General features: G+C 40.8%; 1 long non-coding RNA gene across 2 annotated transcripts in view; it reads left to right on the plus strand.

Moving 5' to 3' along the window:
- The window catches only part of LOC129658910 (uncharacterized), an 86,900-nt gene that overhangs the window by 66,412 nt on the left and 13,401 nt on the right, over window positions 1-7,087 (plus strand). For both annotated transcript variants that reach the window (XR_008717578.1, XR_008717577.1), the window contains one exon: window positions 1,118-1,231. This is a non-coding gene — a long non-coding RNA (uncharacterized LOC129658910). The remainder of the gene's footprint in view (window positions 1-1,117; window positions 1,232-7,087) is intronic.

The following is a 7,087-nucleotide window of genomic DNA, read 5'->3' on the forward strand; positions in this document are numbered from 1 at the left end:
GAGAATTTGAATTTGTACCAGGTATTAGATGGCATCACTATTAATGAGAGGTATTATTACTGCAAAGTGTTGTAATAACATTGTGGTTATGTGGAAGGATGCCCTCATATTTAGAAGATGCAAGCTGCAGTATGCAGAGATGAAGTTTTATGATATCTCCAACTTGCTTTCAAATGGTGCAGAAAAATAAAAGCATCTTTACTTGGAAAAGTAAAGCAAAAATGGAAAAATGATAACTGGTGATTGGTGAATATATGTGAAGGGTATAAGGAAGTCACTGAACTACTCTTTCAATTTTCCTCTAGGTTTAAACATTTCAAAAGTGGTGGAGGTGGGAAAATTGGGTTTCTACAAATTATTGTTTAATAATTTGTCTATGTTTAGTTCCTTCTTTTTAAATGTAATTCAAGTCTATAGTTTTTTTAATTAATTTAATTGGAGGCTAATTACTTTACAGTCTTGTGGTGGTTTTTGCCATACATCGACATGAATCACCCATGGGTGCACATGTGTCTCCCCATCCTGAACCCCCCTCCCACCTCCCTCCCCACCCCATCCCTCTGGGTTGTCAAAGAGCACTGCCCTGCTTCATGCATTGAACTTGCCCTGGTCATCTACTTTACATATGGTTATATACGTTTCAATGCTATTCTCTCAAATCATCCCACCGTCTCCTTCTCCCAGAATCCAAAAGTCTTTCTTTACATCTGTGTCTCTTTTGCTGTCTTGCATATAGGATCATTATTACCGTCTTTCTAAATTCCATATATATGCATTAACATACTGTATTGGTGTTTTTCTTTCTGACTTACTTCATTCCGTATAATAGGCTCAAGTTTCATCTACCTCATTTGAGCTGACTCAACAGCATTCTTTTTTATAGCTGAGTAATACTCCATTATGTATATGTACCATGACTTCCTTATCCATTCATCTGCTGATGGACATCTAGGTTGTTTCCATGTCTTAGCTATTGTAAACAATGCTGCAATAAACACTGGGGTACATGTGTCTCTTTCAGTTCTGATTTCCTCAGTGTGTATGCCAAGCAGTGGGATTGCTGGTTGTATGGCCATTAAAAAAAAAATAATTTATTTATTTATTTTTGGCTGTGCAGGAGCAGCAGCTGCAATAGTGCAGGAGCAGCCAAGAGGAGCTACCCCATGTCCAAAGTAAGGATCTGCAGCTGCGCTTCGCTGGAGCAGCTGTGAAGAGATACCCCATGTCCAAGGTAAGAGAAACCCAAGTAAGATGATAGGTGCTGAGAGAGGGCATCAGGGGGCAGACAGACTGAAACCACAATCACAGACAACTAGCCAATCTGATCACATGGACCACAGCCTTGTCTAACTCAAGGAAACTAAGCCATGCCCTGTGGGGCCACCCAAGACAGACGGGTCATGGTGGAGAGGCCTGACAGAATGTGGTCCACTGGAAAAGGGAATGGCAAACCACTTCAGTATTCTTGCCTTGAGAACCCCATGAACAGTATGAAAAGGCAAAAAGATAGGAAACTGAAAGATGAACTCCCCAGGTTGGTAGATGCCCAATATGCTACTGGAGATCAGTGGAGAAATAGCTCCAGAAAAAATGAAGAGATGGAGCCAAAGCAAAAACAACACCCAGCTGTGGATGTGACTGGTGATAGAAGCAAGGTCCGAGGCTGTAAAGATCAATATTGCATAGGAACCTGGAATCTTAAGTCCATGAATCAAGGCAAATTGGAAGTGGTCAAACAGGAGATGGCAAGAGTGAAGGTCAACATTCTAGGAATCAGCAAACTAAAATGGACTGGAATGTGTGAATTTAACTCAGATGACCATTATATCTACTATTTCGGGCAGGAATCCCTTAGAAGAAATGGAGTAGCCATCATAGTCAACAAAAGAGTCCAAAATGGAGTACTTGGATGCAATCTCAAAAACGACAGAATGATCTCTGTTTCCAAGGCAAACCATTCAATATCACGGTAATCCAAGTCTATGTCCTGACCAGTAACGCTGAAGAAGCTGAAGTTGAACGGTTCTATGAAGACCTACAAGACCTTCTACAACTAACAACCCAAAAAGATGTCCTTTTCATTATAGGGAACTGGAATGCAAAAGTAGGATATCAAGAAACACCTGGAGTAACAGGCAAATTTGGCCTTGGAATATGGAATGAAGCAGGGCAAAGGCTAATAGAGTTCTACCAAGAGAACGCACTGGTCATAGCAAACACCCTCTTCCAAAAACACAAGAGAAGACTCTACATATGGACATCACCAGATGGTCAACACTGAAATCAGATTGATTATATTCTTTTGCAGCCAAAGATGGAGAAGTTCTATACAGTCAGCAAAAACAAGACCAGGAGCTGACTGTGGCTCAGATCATGAACTCCTTATTGCCAAATTCAAACTTAAATTGAAGAAAGTGGGGAAAACCACTACATCATTCAGGTTTGACCTAAATCAAATCCCTTATGACTATACAGTGGAAGTGAGAAATAGATTTAAGGGACTAGATCTGATAGAGTGCCTGATGAACTATGGATGGAGGTTTGTGACATTGTACAGGAGACAGGAATTAAGACCATCCCCATGAAAAAGAAGCAGAAAGGAAAAATGGTTGTCTGAGGAGGCCTTACAAATAGCTGAGAAAAGAAAAGAAGCTAAAGGCATGGGAGAAAAGGAAAGATATATCCATTTGAATGCAGAGTTCCAGAGAATAGCAAGGAGAGATCAGAAAGCCTTCCTCAGCGATCAGTGCAAAGAAATAGAGGAAAACAACAGAATGGGAAAGACTAGAGATCTCTTCAAGAAAATTAGAGATACCAAGGCAACATTTCATGCACAGATGGGCTCAATAAAGGACAGAAATGGTATGGAAGCAGAAGATATTAGAAGAGGTGGCAAGAATACACAGAAGAACTGTACAAAAAAGATCTTCACGACCCAGATAATCACGATGGTGTGATCACTCACCTAGAGCCAGACATCCTGGAATGTGAAGTCAAGTGGGCATTAGGAAGCATCACTACGAACAAAGCTAGTGGAGGTGATGGAATTCCAGTTGAGCTATTTCAAATCCTGGAAGATGATGCTGTGAAAGTGCTGCACTCAATGTGTGAGCAAATTTGGAAAACTCAGCAGTGGCCACAGGACTGGAAAAGGTCAGTTTTCATTCCTATCCTGAAGAAAGGCAATGCCAAAGAATGCTCAAACTACTGCACAATTGCACTCATCTCACATGCTAGCAAAGTAATGCTCAAAATTCTCCAAGCGAGGCTTCAGCAATACGTGAACTGTGAACTTCCAGATGTTCAAGCTGATTTTAGAAAAGGCAGAGGAACCAGAGATCAAATTGACAACATCTGCTGGATCATCAAAAAAGCAAGAGAGTTTCAGAAAAACATCTATTTCTGCTTTATTGACTATGCCAAAGCCTTTGACTGTGTGGATCAAAATAAACTGTGGAAAATTCTGAAAGAGATGGGAATACCAGACCACCTGATCTGCCTCTTGAGAAACCTGTGTGCAGGTCAGGAAGCAACAGTTAGAACTGGACATGGAAAAACAGACTGGTTCCAAATTGGAAAAGGAGTCTGTCAAGGCTGTATATTGTCACCCTGCTTATTTAACTTCTATGCAGAGTACATCATGAGAAACGCTGGGCTGGAAGAAGCACAAGCTGGAATCAAGATTGCCGGGAGAAATATCAATAACCTCAGATATGCAGATGACACCACCTTATGGCAGAAAGTGAAGAAGAATCAAAGATGAATTTCTCCTCTTGATGAAAGTGAAAGTGGAGAGTTAAAAAGTTGGCTTAAAGCTCAACATTCAGAAAACTAAGATCATGGCATCTGGTCCCATCACTTCATGGCAAATAGATGGGGAAACAGTGGAAACTGGCTGACTTTATTTTTGGGGGCTCCAAAATCACTGCAGATGGTGACTGCAGCCATGAAATTAAAAGATGCTTACCCCTTGGAAGGAGAGTTATGACCAACCTAGACAGCATATTCAAAAGCAGAGACATTACTTTGCCAACAAAGGTCCATCTAGTCAAGGCTATGGTTTTTCCAGTGGTCATGTATGGATGTGAGAGTTGGTGTATAAAGAAAGCTGAGCACTGAAGAATTGATGCTTTTGAACTGTGGTGTTGGAGAAGACTCTTGAGAGTCCCTTGGACTGCAAGGAGATCCAACCAGTCCATCCTAAATTCGATCAGTCCTGGGTGTTCATTGGAAGGACTGATGTTGAAGCTGAGACTCCAATACTTTGGCCACCTGATGTGAAGAGCTGACTCATTTGAAAAGACCCTGATGCTGGGAAAGACTGAGGGCAGGAGGAGAAGGGGACAACAGAGGATGAGATGGTTGGATGGCATTACTGACTCAATGGACCTGGGTTTGGGTAAACTCCAGGAGTTGGTGATGGACAGGGAGGCCTGGTGTGCTGCAGTTCATGGGGTAGCAAAGAGTCGGACAAGACTGAGCGACTGAACTGAATTGAACTTAACTGTGCTGGATCTTCTTTGCTGCACACCGGTTTTTCTAGCTGTGGGATGCAGGGGCTACTCTTCATTGCAGGGCACTGGCTTCTCACTGTGGTGGGTTCTCTTGTTGCAGAGCACGGGCTCTAAGTGCTTGGGCTCAGTAGTTGAGACACACGGGCTTAGTTGCTCCTTGGCATGTGGAATTTTCCCAAACCAGGATCAAACCCATGTCCCCTGCACTGACAAGTAGATTCCCATCCACTGTACCATCAGGATGTCCCTATGTTTATTTCTTTATAATCTATCTTTTTATCATCTATCTATTTTCTCATTTGTTGAATCTCCTAATAGAATATAGGCATGTATCTGGTTCACTGTTATATATTAATGCCTAACTCAAAGTCTGATTACAGAAACGTCATTTTCTGTATTAAAAAATTTTGAAGTAAACTGAAAGTTATTCGCTTTGCAGTTATAAAAATTAGACTAGGCTCTTTTTTCTTATTCTCTGGCTTCTGCCTTATGGAATAAAAATCTTATAAACCAGGAGCAGAAAGCTAAGAAAGCACTGCAGGAATTCTTTCAGTCCTCCTTCTCTCATACCCAGAAATGTTTTGTAAAAATCTCAGAGTAAGGAAAACTCTAGGTGGCCAGAGAAAGGAGAAAGGTGGACGTGGGTGGTGTGAAAGTGAGTGCTATTAATTCTTCATTGTTTTGCCAAGTAGATATTCATCAGCCTAGACAAGCTATGTCTCCAAGAGAGGATTCAAACTAAGCAAATGAAGCCTAGAAAAGGGATCAGCCTTAGACTAGCTGTCAGTAATAATTAATCCATACACAAAATGAGAAAAAGAAATGCTAAAGTTATAGCTTATATTTAATTTTCCTTACTGCTCGTATTAGGTGTCCACATTCACATCCAGCTGCTGTAAAAGAGCTGAGGTTTTGTAAAAGACCAAAATGTATTTGTTGTCACTGAGCAAGACCTCAGATTAAAAAGAAATAAAACACACACACTCACATACCTGAGATCTAAATCCACCTATTGGTGGCACATCCCAATTGCAATTTCATTCCTTTTGAATGACCTCTTAATAGCCAACCAAATTGTTAAACTCAATATATGAGCCCCGTAAGATCACTGTAAATAGATGCACAGTATATTTATGAATCCCTCATGGCCCACAGAGGCTCAAAACCAGCATTTGTTTAAAAAACAGAAAAACTTTAAAAATCTCTAAGATAAATAACACGTGCTTATTAACTTGTTTTTAATTTTGTCCAGATCTATTTTCTAATAAACACAATAGAAACCAAGTCTATCTGATGCCTATTATATTCTGGTACTTTTCATGAATATAGCTTTTTAGATAGTCATTGCTTATAGTCTAAAATCTAAAACATATGCTTCTTGGCTTTGGATCCCTAATGAATAATATTTAATCTTGTTTTGCTTATCTGTGACTTAATGTTTTCTCCATGGATAATGTAAACAGCAAAAATTATTTTAGTAATTATTTTGGTATTAAATAATCCAATATATTTTAGTAGTAGACTATTTAAAAATATAAATAAAAACACAGGCCGAATGTGGTCAGAGACCAAGGTTAGGAATACTTAAGCAATTTACATTTAAGTCTTTAAATGATCCATCTGAAAGGACTCAAATTGATACCTATAAAAACAGAAGAAACTATGTATTAGGAAAAAGAGTAAATAATGAGATCCTCATTAGTTCCATGGCAGAAGCATCATGCAGTGGGTAACAGCTCACCCTCTGACATCAGAAGTAGATTGAGAGCCACACCTTACTAGGTGTATGACCTTGAACATCTGTGAAATGTTAACAGTGATAGAAATCAATACCTACTCCCTCAGGGCCCTAATTAGGATTAAATGAGACAATGAATGTACCATTTTTAGTGCACTCTTTCTCTTTGTAAGTAACTGACAAATATTTCGATGGTAACAATGCTAAAGATGGGAGAAGTATGAGAAGTGAAGTGCTTTGGTGAGTTACAGTGGAAAAGAAACACAGATGAATTTATAGGAGGTATAGTGAGTGGAATCAGAGAAGGTGATGGCACCCCACTCCAGTACTCTTGCCTGGAAAATCCCATGGATGGAGGAGCCTGGAAGGCTGCAGTCCATGGGGTTGCAAAGAGTCAGACATGACTGAGCGACTTCACTTTCACTTTTCACTTTCATGCATTGGAGAAGGAAATGGCAACCCACTCCAGTGTTCTTGCCTGGAGAATCCCAGGGACGGGGGAGCCTGGTGGGCTGCCGTCTATGGGGTCGCACAGAGTTGGACACAACTGAAGTGACTTAGCAGCAGCAGCAGCAGCAGCATAGTGAGTGGAAGAGCTCCCCTGGTGGCTCAGGTGGTAATGAATTTGCCTGCAGTGCAGGAGATGACAGTTTGATCCCTGAGTCAGGAAGATCCCTTGCAGAAGGGAATGGCTACCCACTCCAGTATTCTTGCCTTGAGAATTCCATGGACTGAGGAGCTTGGCAGGCTACAGTTCATGGGGTTGCAACGAGTTGGCCACAACTGAGCAGCACACACACAGTGAGTGGAAAAAATGTGGTTGCAAAGAGCTGGA

Source organism: Bubalus kerabau, chromosome 8 (genome assembly GCF_029407905.1).
Source record: "Bubalus kerabau isolate K-KA32 ecotype Philippines breed swamp buffalo chromosome 8, PCC_UOA_SB_1v2, whole genome shotgun sequence".
Classification (NCBI taxonomy): domain Eukaryota; kingdom Metazoa; phylum Chordata; class Mammalia; order Artiodactyla; family Bovidae; genus Bubalus; species Bubalus kerabau.